The sequence below is a fragment of the Hippopotamus amphibius genome, chromosome 5 (assembly GCF_030028045.1).
Source record: "Hippopotamus amphibius kiboko isolate mHipAmp2 chromosome 5, mHipAmp2.hap2, whole genome shotgun sequence".
Lineage (NCBI taxonomy): Eukaryota > Metazoa > Chordata > Mammalia > Artiodactyla > Hippopotamidae > Hippopotamus > Hippopotamus amphibius.
The window spans coordinates 63,840,510-63,855,261 of NC_080190.1; the positions used below are offsets into that span (position 1 = coordinate 63,840,510).

The 14,752-nt window shown below is 39.3% G+C and overlaps 1 pseudogene; it reads right to left on the bottom strand.

Moving 5' to 3' along the window:
- Positions 1-808: 808 nt before the first annotated feature.
- LOC130854606 (heterogeneous nuclear ribonucleoprotein A/B-like) lies at positions 809-2,247 on the bottom strand (annotated as a pseudogene).
- Between the last annotated feature and the right edge of the window lie 12,505 nt (positions 2,248-14,752).

The following is a 14,752-nucleotide window of genomic DNA, read 5'->3' on the forward strand; positions in this document are numbered from 1 at the left end:
AAATAGACAAGTGATGGGAACATACAGTGTAGCACAGGGAACTCTAGCTAATGCACTGTGGTAACCTAAATGGGAGGGAAGTCCAAAAGGGAGGGGATATCTGTACGTGTATGGCTGATTCATTTTGTTGTGCAGTGGAGGCTAACACAGCATTGTAAAGCAATCACACTCCAATAAAAATTAATAAAATGAAAAGTATATATATATAGGCATGTGTTAAGTAAAAAAACAAAAAATAAAAAATAAAAAACAACAACAAGAAAAAAACCCGCAGTGGCCTCTTCACATTCCCCATGATTTCCCATCTGTTTTGCTCACGATGATCAGTACCACAATTGTTCGGAAATTAAGAGGGCAGTATTCAAATTTTTAAACATACATGTAAGATGGGATCCTTGGCTAGTTTTTTTTAAATTAATTAATTAATTTATTTTATTTGTTTATTGGCTGTGTTGTGTCTTGGTTGCTGCACACGGGCTTTCTCTAGTTGTGGCAAGAGGGGGCTACTCTTCATTGTGGTGCATGGGCTCCTCATTGCGGTGGCTTCTCTTGCTGTGGAGCACGGGCTCTAGGCACGTGGGCTTCAGTAGTTGCAGCACATGGGCTCAATAGTTGTGGCTCACAGGCTCTAAAGCACAGGCCAATAGTTGTGGTGCATGGCCTTAGTTGCTCCAAAGCATGTGGAATCTTCCCGGAGCAGGGCTCAAACTCGGGTCTCCTGCATTGGCAGGCAGATTCTTAACCACTACGCCACCTAGGAAGTCCCTTGGCTAGTTCTTTTTTTTTTTTTTTTTTTTTTGGGGGGGGGTTTTAAATTTTTATTTCAAAAGCTTGGATAGCTTCAATATCCAGGTCGTGGCAAAATCAGGACACGTGTAAAATACCTTACAATACATTAGATTCCCGAAAGGTACCAAAAAGTACAGTAAAATTAACACTTCCATTATAGGAAATGTATGACACAAATAATATAAAATTAAAAGGTGAAAAAAAGGTGACACTGGTTTCCTAAGATACAATTTACTCTTTACAACCAGGGTCCACAGGTCCAGGCTGCAGAGTGGCAGCAGGAAGCAGACCCTCCAACCTGGTTCTGGGTAACCCGGTAATAAAAATGAGCCCATAATGCCGCTCTGGCCTCTTGAGACACCACACACTGCCTAAAACAACTAGAGCTCTGGAAATATTAAACAGGAGAGTGATTTCCAGGGGGAAATTTTTAAATAAGATGCACATGGGACAGGCCATAGAAAGTTTGCCAAGTTAAATTTGGTACATAATTGTGTTCACTCAGTATCCAAACAAAGCGTGTACGGTCAGTCGGGCACTCCTGCCGAAGCCTCAGTATGGCTTGTAGCTATTCTGATGGCCACCACGTCGCTGGCTCTTCCCGTAATTTGTACTACCCTGACCTCCTCCACTTCCGCCACCACCACCGCTGCCTCGGTTCCCTCGGTTGCGATTCCCACGGCTCCCAGAGCCATACTGCTGCTGTTGATAAACCTCTTTGGGCTGAGCCACCTTGATTTCACACTTACTTCCACTGATGGTGTGGAACTTTTTCTCCAGAACTTTCTTCACAGGTTCTTCTTCTTTAAAGGTGATGAAAACAAAGCCGCGTCTTTTGTTTGACTTTGGATCCACTGGCAGCTCAATGGCTTCAATCTCCTCAAAGTCGCTGAAGTACTCCCTGATCTTCTCCTCAGTGGCTTCAGGATTCAGACCCCCGACAAAAATTTTCTTTACTGGGTCTTTCTTCATGGCCATGGCTTTTTTGGGGTCAATGACACGGCCATCCGGCCTGTGCTCCTTCTGGTCTAGAACCTTCTCCACACTGGCTGCATCTTTGAAGAGGATAAACCCAAACCCTCTTGACCGGCCAGTATTGGGATCCATTTTTATTGTACAGTCAACGACCTCTCCAAATTTGGTAAAATAATCCTTTAGGTCCTTTTTGCTGGTATCCCAGCTCAGGCCACCAACGAACATTTTTCCCGCGTCCTCCTCGTTCTTGCTGGCGTTGATCTGGTCGCCCTCGGCGCCGTTCTGGCTGCCGGTCTGGGGCGCCGCGCTCCCGCCTCCGGCGCCTGCCGCGACTCCCGGTGCCAGCCCCCGTCCCGGCCGGCGGCTCGCCTTCGGGGGCGGCCTCGTGTCCGTTCTCGGTGGCGCCCGTCGTCTCCATGGGCTGCTCCTCACCCGCTTCCGACATGCTAGGCCGAGGCGCGCGGCTCCTGGCCCGCGCGGTGCCGCCGCCTCCTTGGCTAGTTCTTAAAGGAACTTTTCACATTGTCCATCTCATGAACATATTACCAGAATATACGTTCCTAAAGTTGGGGCATATACTCAGTTGAATGCACTACACTTACCTGACTCATGCTAATGACCTGTGGATGTAATAGCTGAGGGCAAGAGAAACTCAGAATGAATAGTGAAGGAGGGAAATGATGAATACTAGTTGTGGCCTGAGATTAACTGCAGTTATGGGATACTGTAGCTTGTCCCACTAATCTTCCTCTTCTAAGTTTCCCCTTAGGAAAAGAAGCCCACAGGAACCATGACAAATCTAATTCCCAAACATACATGAAGAAATGTATTTGTGCAGAAAAAGAGGTGGACTGTGGTAGACATGGAGGTGCCCCACTCAATCTCCCTTTAAGAGATTCTGCTGCAGTGGGCATAGCTGATTGACAGTTGATACACTTTTGGCTCTAATGCTTTTGGGTCAGGCCATGCTTCCCCTAGGCTACTCCCAGCCAATGAGCCCAGCAGGATGTAAGAACCAGTCCATTCCTACACAAAGCAGGATTCCTTAAACTGTCAGCTTCAGCTCAGGGACTTCCCATTGACCTGGGTGAGATTTTCTCAGAATTGTTCTATGGACTGAGGCTCTTCCCACACAATACTTCCTTCCCTCTCTCCTGTCACAGGTGTTAAACCTGCCTCACTCTCCCTGTATGCCCCTTCTCCTTTCCCCTTTGTCTTTCATAAGCATTCTCTCCAATGAATTTCTTATACAGCAGATCTCATTTTGGTGTCTGCTTCTCTGAGGATTCAAACTGACACACTTACATAAGAGTTTAGCCCCCTGGGCTAAACTTACAATGGTTTATAGCAAATATAAACAATTTCTTGGAAAACTATATAGATCAATAGATGGCTTAAGATTAGAATACATACTTTAACTTAAAAATAATGTTAATGCAAATTTACATGTAAATTCTTTAATGGTTTTAAGGTCTTAATTAGCAATCAGAATATCTCCTGGCTTGGATCTTAGAAGGTGTATCTATCCACTACTTAAGCACTATTCTCTAGTTTTGGGATGATGTAATTACATACAGCAGAATTATCCTCAACTCAGAATTCAAATTCTACTCTCTCACTTGTTCTTAGCTCTTAAAGGTGGCTATGAGATACTAAGGACCTGTGTTTCTATGAGTAGTTAAGTAAGGCATCTCAGCAGAAGTAAAAGGAGAAAGTAAAAGAAGGAAGAGGTCCATCATAGTTCATGGTTTATTCATATCTTTTTCCTCCTACCAGCAGTAATACTATAGCTTTGGTGTGCTTTTTTATAGTGCAAAGCAAGCAAAAATGGAAACAGCAAACCCCAGGCATCCTCAAAGCCAATTGATACTGGATCTAATTCACCTACCGTGTATCTCAAATACCATTCTATACCACGCTGGGAAAACTGTGAATACCTTGAGTGTATTTGTCTTGATTTCCTAAAAGAAAAAATAAAGTTATAGTCACTTGGCTTTGGACAAAATCACGATAGCCATCAAGAAAAATGAAAGGAATGTGTGGAGGTTTCCCCCACAGCACCAAGCATTTGCCAGACACTGGCAGGAATTCAACTCAATTCTGACCCTGTCTACCTGGAGCAAGCATCAGATAACATATGTTAAGGGCTCAGTCTCACGAGACTGCCACCTGCCCTACTTGAGATGCCAGTCGCAAGCACACAGGTTACCCCTTGCTCTTCTGACCAACCAGCTACAGACTGGGCGTTCCAATGACTCCCTCCTTAAGTTTGCTTAATTTGCTAGAGTGGCTCACAGAACCACTCTGGCTCAGAGAACCATTTTACTTACTAGATCAAGTTTATTGTAAAAGGATGTAATTCAGGAACAGTCAGATGGAAGAGATGTGTAGGACAACGTATGTGGAAAAGGGTGTGGCGCTCCCATGCCCTTTCCAGTGGCTTCCATGCCACTCTCCCAGCAACTCCCTGTGCTCACCAACCTGGAAGCTCTCTGAACCCCATAGTTTGGGGATTTTATGGAGGCTTCATCATGTAGGCATGATCGATCACTAATTCCCTTTCAGCCCTTCTCCCTGCTCAAGAGAATGGGAGGCAGGCTGAAAACTCCAAGCTTCTAATCATGGCTTTGTCTTTCTGGTGACCAGCCCTCATCCAGGAGTCCACCCAGAGTCACCTCCCTAGCATAAAGACATTCATCACCCAGGAAATTATAAAGGTTTCAGGGGCTCTGTGTTAGGAACTGAGGGCAAAGACCAATATATGTTTTCTATTATCTCACAGATGTTTAAAATTTTTATTACAAATAAAAACTCTTAGATTTGTACCAGTTTATAAGAAACTAGGGGAAAAAATCTAAGAGAGGAAACCATCAACAATATATTAAAAGAAAATCATTCTCTGTTTTCAGCATTCTTGAGAATGTCAAGTAGACTATCCATGAAAAGTCCTCAGAATTAAAAAAAAACAACAACACAGCATATCTAGATGCTCTTAGGGTATCTGCTGAATAAGTGATTGTTTGCTCATGAAATCTGTCTTAACTGTCTCATTTTCTGTGCTAGTGTTTTTTGTAAAATAAAAAACCAAATTTTTAAAAAGAATTTATGAAAATGGCTGAACTCTCATTTACCCTTTCACCTATTACATGTATTTCTTTATCTGATCTCAGTTTTCAAGTAGAACAACAAAAGAACAGAACATACTGCAAAGAATAAAGATATCTTAAGAAAAAGGGAGTTTGATTTGGGAGAAAAGGAACAGTATCATACTTTCTTGGCTTACTTTAAAGCTCCTCACCTTGGAAAATATCCAGCACTTAATAAAAAAAACTTTATACTAAATTGTTGACAATCAATGTCAAACATCAAAATGATATTGAAATTTTGAAACATCAAAAATGATACTTTTGTACCGTAGCAAAATAACTCTCTTTACTCCAGAGTGAATGTGAATTGTGACTCCAGGTTGATAGAGAAGTAAATGTGACAAAACACGTAAATATTATATCTCCATTATTTTAAATGTTACAAGAGATAAAAATTAGGGACTCTCCACAGATAATGCTGCTTGGGGTGTGTGTGCAGTGTTTATTTTCTATTATCTAATGAACGTACTTGTGCAAATACTTGTGAAGGACATCTATTCATTCAATTAATATTTACCATTTTCCCACAATGTGGTAGCTACTGTTTGAGGTTTTAGGATATCTGGAGAGCCTTAAAAGTGGAGATGTCTCCCTGTTTGGCCCAAGAGACATCTTTAGCTTAGCTGTTCTTAAAAAGTGATAGCCTACCGATTTTGTCTCTTCATGAGGATTTCATGTGTAATTAAATCCTGGATTATGTTGTTTCTTTCAGTTTTCTTTCTGTACGATTGTGCAAATTATGTCTAATTAATGGCAATCTAGACACCAATCCGCTGAGTGTTTTTTGAAAAGAGATACCACGTCTGAAGAAATTTTAGCAAGAACAGAGAAAACAGACAGGAGGAAATTATCAAAGAAACAAATCAAGTTTTATTTGAACACAAGTTGCCTGATAAAGGATCTACTGAGAAGCCAGCAGATTAAATAAGAAAACACAACATGGCACATCATGCACTGGGGTAAAAAAAGAGAAGACCTGAGAACTTTCAGAGAGAAAAAAAAAACACATAAAAGATCAAGAACTAAAATTTCATCTCATTTCTTGAGACCAACACTGGAAGCTAGAAGAGAGTGGTATAATGTCTTAAAAATCTTCAAGGACAATTGTTTCTAATCTAAAGTTCTATACCTAGTCATACTATCAATTCAGCATACAGCCAGATAAAGACAATTCCTGACATATAAAATCTCAGAAACTTTGCATTCTTTCTTAGAAAGCTACACCAAAAAGAAAGAATAAACTAAGAAAAAGGAAATGCTCATGAAAAAGAGAGAGAAAAGCAAGAAAGAAGACAAGGGTCTTGGTACTAGTAGATCTACTATAGGAGAGAGGTGAAGGGGATTCTCAAATTGATAATGAAGGCAAGTTCATGAATAACAGGTGTACAGGAGGCCAACAAAACAAAAGGTAGAGATGGGGATTCCAAGAGGTAGAAAACTAGCTGTTCTGATGACTTGGAACATATAAAGAAAAAAGATATTAATTCACAATAAAGATTTATTGAATATTCACCTTGACCCACAAACACTATCCTCATGGAGTTTTCATTCTAGCACAGGTAGTAAGATAATAAACATAATAAAGAAATAAATTCTATATTAGAAGGCAGTAAATGTTATTAAAAATGAAAAGTAAAGCAGGGTAAGGAAGATTAAAATTGTTCTAGGTGGGGACAGGGTAGGATGTATAGGACAATTTAAAAGAGGATGGTGAGGATAAACCTCACTGTAAAGTGACACTTCAGGTAAGACCTGGGAATTGGACTGGAAAGGATTGGAATTAGGGAATTAGTCATGTGGCTATCTGGCAGAAGAACTTTCCAGGTAGAGGGAACTGCCAGTGGGGGTGGAGAAGCATGAGAGGGAGAGATGCCAGAGCAGCAGTAGGAAATGAGGTCAGAGAGGTACATGGTAGGGGATGTGTCATGCATGGCCTTGCAGATCACTGTAATAAGTGGCTTTTCTCTGAGGGAAATGGAGAGCCATTGCAGAAGTGAAATGCTTGGCTTACATTTTAAAAGGATCACTCTGGCTGCTATGGGAGAATAGACTATAGGCAGCTAAGGGTGGAAACAGGGAGATACAATAAGTACCCTACATACGAATGAGTTCCGTTCCAAGAGCTCAATCACAAGTCCAATTTGTTCATAAGTCCAACAAAGTTCACCTAGATACCCAACTAACACAGTCAGCTATATAGTACTGTACTGTAATAGATTTATGATACTTTTCACACAAATAATACATAAAAAAACAAAAAATAAACATTTTTAATCTTACAGTACAGTACTTTGAAGAGTACAGTAGAACAGTACACCAGCTGGCATAAAGGGGCTGGCATTGAGTGAACAGGCAAGAAGAGTTATTGACTGGAGGAGGGAGAGGAGGTGGGAGATGGTAGAGCTGAAGGCTCCTCAGCCATAGGAGACAGAGGGCAAGCTGCAATTCCACTCACAACGTACGTCGATGGTATAGGTTCTGGTTCCTTGCTGGATTCAATTCTATTCAACCTCTTGAAAAAACGATCCAGTGACGTTCGCACATTTACATCTTTGAAAGTTCATACCTTGAAGGCTTGTATGTAGGGGACTTACTATCATAAGGAGGCAATTGGGTTGCCTAGTAATTGCCTAATAAAGAAGCAATTATCCCAGTAACTCAGGCAAGAGATGTTGGTAGCACAGAAAACAGTGGTACACCTGTTAAATGGTTGAAAGAGGAATTAGTGATAAACACATAGAAAACTAAGCAAAGTTAAGAAATGAGTCAAATATTAACTATAGGAAAAAAAGAAATGCTATAAGAAAGGAAGGGTCATAATGATGGAAACACAAAATAATTTAACCAAATATTATCAATATATAGTTATATTTGGAGGGTATGTGGTGAGAGTACCACCAATTTCTTTAACACTATGAGTTCCTACAAATTACTTCAAAAAAATTAGCCCAGTAGGAAAATGTGCAAAGGAGATAAACAAGACAGTTAAAGAAAAAAAAAAAGGGGGGGGGGCAAAAAGAAGTCCAACTTCCCTCAAAATAAAAGCAAAGAAAACTAAAACTACAAGGTATCACATTTCACCTAATCAGATTGGCAAACTTCCAGAAGTTTGATAAAATTCTCTCTTGGGGAGGATATGTGTAAACAGGCATTCTCATATGTTGCTGATGGGAATATAAATTGGTATGGCAATTTAGCAAATTGCCAAAGTCACATACCCTTTTGGGTTGGACATGGAGATGGACCTCCCAGATATTCCCTTTCAAGGAAGGTTTTTTTGTCCCAGCTGCTGGAAGATCTGTCAGCAGACAGTCTTCAACTGTTAGCCCCTACAAGTTTTGCCTCAGCCGCAAAGAGTTGCCCCATCCAAAGTTAATGCCTTCTTGGGGCAGCCCACATCCAATGATCAATGGAGGAGGGGGTATAAAGGCCTTTTCCACCCAATGTGGGCCACTTGTGAAAGGTCATTTCAGCTCCACCGCTTCCCTGTGGGTTTGGCTGAGGCTGCATAGGGCACCTTTATAGTTCAACTTCTCCTTCTCCTCGGTTCCACTTTCTCCTTCTCCCTTCGGCAGATGTTGAATCCAAGGGCACTCCCTAATAAACAAACACCCTGAACTCTAAATTTCTGTCCTGAATCTGCTTCCCAGGAAACCTAACCTGTGAAAAATTTGACCCACAGCTCCGCTTTCAGGAATTTATTCCATAGATTACCCACATATCAGCAAAATGATGTATATTCAAGGTTATTCATAGCAGATTATTTTTAGAGCAAGAATTAGAAAGTCTAAGGGTCTGACGAAACAAATCAGGTGACTGATTAAATGAAGCCATGTCTGTACAATGTAATACCATATAGCTATATAAAAAAACTGAGGAAGCAATTTATATATAAAAAGATCTTCAAGGTGTGTCTGTGTGCATTTGTGTGTGTTTATTTGTATATGCATGAGGGATGCATAAAAATTAATGTCATTTGTTGCCCATGAGAAGATTTGGGTGTCTCAGGGACAGAGGTTGGAATGGAGATTTTTCAGTGTATATAGCATTGTACTTTTTGAATTTTAAACCATGTGAATGTCTTACATAATGATTAGAAACAATTTTTACTAGTTGAATTTGACTTTTATACTACTTATAAAAAACTATACGGGGATATGTGTATAAAAACATATGATTGAACTTGGTGTACCCCCCAAAAAAATAAAAAATAAAAAAAAAAAAAAAAAAAAAAGACTGTAAAAAAAAAACTGTATATGCATAGCTTTGCTAAACTAAAAATTAAATTTAAAAAGACTTGTTAAATAAGAAATAAAAGAACAGATTGTGCAGAACGATTCCCTTTGTTTTTTAAAATTAATTAATTAATTGATTTTATTTATTTATTTATTGGCTGCGTTGGGTCTTTGCTGCACATGGGCTTTCCCGAGTTGCTGCGAGTGGGGGCTACCCTTCATTGTGATCCGCAGGCTCCTCATTGTAGTGGATACTCTTGTTGTAGAGCACAGGCTCTAGGCGCGAGGGCTTCAATAGTGCTTCAATAGTTGCGGCACACGGGCTCAATAGTTGTGGCTCATGGGCTCTAGAACACAGGCTCAATTATTGTGGTGCATGGGCTTAGTTGCTCCATGGTATGTGGAATCTTCCCAGAGCAGGGCTCGAACCTGTGTCCCCTGCATTGGCAGGCAGATTCTTAACCACTGCACCACCTAGGAAGTCCTGATTCCCTTTGTTTTTAAAAAAACTATACACATACAGATAGACACATTGACAGAAGCATGGAAAAACTTAACAGGGGTTTGTGGGTAACATTAGAGTAGAGAAGGACATATTTTTTATCTCACACACTCCTCAATTGTTTGAATTTAAGGGCATGCATAATTACATGTTTGTAATTAGAAAAGTAATGTTTAAGAATTATGAGACAAAATAAAACTAAAAAATAGGAACACCCCCTCCCAATTTACCAATTATTTTAGAGGAAACTTTTGATGATGCCTATAGGAAGTTGAAAAAACAATTTTCTAAAATAATTTAAGAAAATTGGAATAAGTTTACTAACTTCGCTTTCTCTCCTTCGTTTAACCTTCACTCACCTAAACAATTATCTCAATTAGTTACTTTCTTAAAACAGCTAGAATCAAATTTTAGTTGCAAATATAAAAAGTTCCTGCAACTGGGATTAGAAATTATTTTTTGAGAGGTACTGGGATGTGGTGGTGCCTAGAGGGGCAGCCCAGTCTGAACTTCCCAGGACACCCTGTTTTTTTTTTTTTTTTTAAGCTCTTTATTGGGATATAACTGCTTTACACTCTTGTACCAGTTTTTGAGGTACACCAAAGTCAATCAGCTATATTTATACACATATACCCATATCCCCTCCCTCCCGCAACTCCCTCCCACCCTCCCTGTCCTGGCCCTCGAAAGCATCACCCATCGAGGAGCTGATCTTCCCTTGTTATACAGCAATTTCCCACTAGCTATTTTACATTTGGTAGTGTATCTATGTCTATGCTACTCTCTCACTTCCTCCCAGCTTCCCCTTTGCCCCCCACCCCCCACCCCAGCCCTGTGTCCTCAAGTCCATTCTCTACATCTGCATCTCCACTCTTGCCCTTTCACTGGGTTCATCAGTGCCATTGCTTCAGATTCCATATGTATGTTGGCATACAGTATTTGTTTTTCTCTTTCTGGCTTACTTCACTCTGTATGACAGTCTCTAGGTCTCTCCACCTCATTACATATAGTTCAATTTTGTTCCTTTTTATGGCTGAGTAATATTCCATTGTATATACATGCCACATCTTCTTCATCCATTCATCTATTGATGGGCATTTAGGATGCTTCCATATCCTGGCTATTGTAAACAGTGCTGCAATGCACATTATGGTACATGTTTCTTTTTGGATTATGGTTTTCTCTGGGTATATGCCCAGTAGTGGGACTGCTGGGTCATGTGGTAGTTCCATTTTTAGTGTTTTAAGGAACATCCAAATTGTTTTCCATAGTGGCTGTACCAGTTTACATTCCCACCAACAGTGCAGGAGGGTTCCCTTTTCTCCACACCCTCTCCAACATTTATTGTTCCTAGATTTTTTGATGATGGCTATTCTGACCTGTGTGAGGTGATACATCATTGTGGCTTTGACTTGCATTTCTCTGATGATTAGTGATGTTGAGCATCTTTTCATGTGTTTGTTAGCCATCTGCATGTCTTCTTGGAGAAATGTCTATTTAGGTCTTCCACCCATTTGTGGATTGGGTTATTTGCTTTTTTTGGTATTAAGCTGCATGAGCTGCTTGTATATTTTGGAGATCAATCCTTTGTCCATTGCTTCGTTGGCAAGTATTTTCTCCCATTCTGAGGGTTGTCTTCTTGTCTTGTTTATGGTTTCTTTCACTGTGCAAAAGCTTTTAAGTGTCATTAGGTTCCATTTGTTTATTCTTGATTTTATTTGCATTATTCTAGGAGGTGGGTCAAAAAAGGATCTTGCTTTGATATATGTCATAGAGTGTTCTGCCTATGTTTTCCTCTAGGAATTTTATACTGTCTGGCCTTACAGTTAGGTCTTTTATCCATTTTGAGTTTATTTTTGTGTATGGTGTTAAGAAGAGTTCTAATTTCATTCTTTTACATGTTGCTGTCCAATTTTCCCAGCACCACTTATTGAAGAGGCTGTCTTTTTTCCATTGCATATTCTTGCCTCCTTTGTCAAAGATAAGGTGCCCATATGTGTGTGGGTTTACCTCTGAGTTCTCTATTCTGTTCCATTGATCTTCCTTTCTATTTTTGTGCCAGTACCATACTGTCTTGATCACCGTAGCCTTGTAGTATAGTTTGAAGTCAGGAAGCCTAATTCCACCAACTCTGTCTTTCCTTCTCTAGATTGCTTTGGCTATTCAGGGTCTTTTGCATTTCCATACAAACCGTAAAATTTCTTGTTCTAGTTCTTTGAAAAATGCCATTGGTAATTTGATCGGGATTGCATTGAATCTGTAAATTGCTTTGGGTAAGATAGTCATTTTCACACTATTGCTTCTTCCAATCCAAGAACATGGTATGTCCCTTCATCTGTTTTTATTGTCTCTGACTTCTTTCATCAGTGTCTTATAGTTTTCTGAGTACAGGTCTTTTGCCTCCTTAGGCAGGTTTATTCCTAGGTATTTGATTCTTTTTGTTGCAATGGTAAATGGGAGAGTTTCCTTAATTTCTCTTTCTGCTCTTTCGTTGTTAGTGTATGGGAATGCAAGAGATTTCTGCACATTAATTTTATATCCTGATACTTTACTAAGTGCATCAATTAGTGCTAGCAGTTTTCTGGTAGAGTCTTTAGGGTTTTCTATGTATAATATCATGTCATCTGCAAACAGTGACCGTTTTACCTCTTCTTTTCCAATCTGGATTTCTTTTATTTCATTTTCTTCTCTGATTGCTGTGGCTAAAACTCCCAAAACTATGTTGAAAAATAATGGTGAGAGTGGGCACCCTTGTCTTATTCCTGTTCTTAGAGGGAATTCTTTCAGTTTTTCCCCATTGAGAACAATGTTGGCTTTTGGTTTTTCATATATGGCTTTTATTATGTTGAGGTAATTTCCTTCTATGCCCATTTTCTGGAGAGTTTTTATCATAAATGGATGTTGAATTTTGTCAAAAGCTTTTTCTGCATCTATTGAGATGATCATATGGTTTTTATCCTTCAATTTGTGGATATGATGTATCACATTTATTGATTTGCATATATTGAAGAATCCTTGCATCCCAGGGATAAACCCCACTTGATCATGGTGTATGATTTTTTTAATGTGCTGTTGGATTCTGTTGGCTAGTATCTTGTTGAGGATTTTTGCATCTATAGTCATCAGTGATATTGGCCTGTAATTTTCTTTTTTTGTGACATCTTTGCCTGGTTTTGGTATCAGGGTGATGGTGGCCTTGTAGAATGAGTTTGGGAGTGTTACTCCTTCTGCTATATTTTGGAAGAGTTTGAGAAGGATAGGTGTTAGCTCTTCTCGAAATGTTTGATAGAATTTGCCTGTGAAGGCATCTGGCCCTGGGCTTTTGTTTATTGGGATATTTTTAATCACAGTCTGAATTTCCGTACTTGTGATTGGTCTGTTCATAGTTTCTATTTCTTCCTGGTTCTGTCTTGGAAGTTTGTATTTTTCTAAGAATTTATCCATTTTTTCCAGGTTATCCAATTTATTGGCATATAGTTTGCTTGTAGTAGTCTCTCATGATCTTTTGTATTTCTGAGGTGTCCGTTGTTACTTCTCCTTTCTCATTTCTAATTCTGTTGTTTTGCATCTTCTCCCTTTTTTTTCCTGATGAGTCTGGCTAATGGTTTATCAATTTTGTTTATCTTCTCAAAAAACCAGCTTTTAGTTTCATTGATCTTTGCTATTGTTTCCTTCATTTCTTTTTCATTTATTTCTGATCTGATCTTTATGATCTCTTTTCTTCTGCTCATTTTGGTGTTTCTTTCTTCTTCTTTCTCTAATTGTTTTAGGTGTAAGCTTAGGTTGTTTGATATTTTTCTTGTTTCTTGAGGTAGGACTGTATTGCTATAAACTTCCCTCTTAGAACTGCTTTTGCTGTATACCATAGGTTTTGGGTCGTTGTGTTTTCATTGTCATTTGTTTCTAGATATTTTTTGATTTCCTCTTTGATTTCTTCAGTGATTTCTTGGTTGTTTAATAGTGTATTGTTTAGTCTCCATGTGTTTGTATTTTTTACAGTTTTTTCCCTGTAATTGATATTTAGTCTCATGGCATTGTGGTCTGAGAAGATGCTTGATATGATTTCAATTTTCTTGAATTTACTGAGGCTAGATTTGTGACCCAGGATTTGATCTATCCTGGAGAATGTTCCATGTGCACTTGAGAAGAAAGTGTATTCTGTAATTTGGATGGAATGTCCTATAAATATCAACTAAGTCGAGATGGTCTAATGTGTCATTTAAAGCTTGTGTTTCCTTATTAATTTTCTGTCTGGATGATCTGTCCATTGGTGTAAGTGGGGTGTTAAAGTCCCCCACTATGACTGTGTTACTGTCGATTTCCTCTTTCATAGCTGTTAGCATTTGCCTTAGGTATTGAGGTGCTCCTATATTGGGTGCATATATATTTATCATTGTTATCTCTTCTTCTTGGATTGATCCCTTGATCTTTATGTAGTGTCCTTTCTTGTCTCTGGTAACATTTTTTATTTTAAAGTCCATTTTATCTGATATGAGTATCACTACTCCAGCTTTCTTTCGATTTCCATTTGCATGGAATATCTCTTTCCATCCCCTCACTTTCCGTCTGTATGTGTCCCTAGGTCTGAAGTGGGTCTCTTGTAGACAGCATACATATGGGTCTTGTTTTTGTATCCATTCAGCCAGTCTGTGTCTTTTGGTTGGAGCATTTAGTCCATTTACATTCAAGGTAATTATCCATATGTATGTTCCTAGTACCATTTTCTGAATTGTTTTGTTTTTGTTTCTGTAGGTCCCTTTCTTCTCTTATGTTTCCCGCTTAGAGAAGGTCCTTTAGCATTTGTTGTAGGGTTGGTTTGGTGGTGCTGAATTCTCTTAGCTGTTGCTTGTCTGGAAAGCTTTTGATTTCTCCATCAAATCTGAATGAGATCCTTGCTGGGTAGAGTATTCTTGGTTGTAGCTTCTTCCCTGTCATCACTTAAAATTTATCGTGCCACTCCCTTCTGGCTTGCAGAGTTTCTGCTGAGAAATCAGCTGTTAACCTGATGGGGGTTCCCTTGTATGTTATATGTCATTTCTCCCTTGTTGCTTTTAATAACTTTTCTCTGTCTTTAATTTTTGTCAGTTTGACTACTATATGTCTTG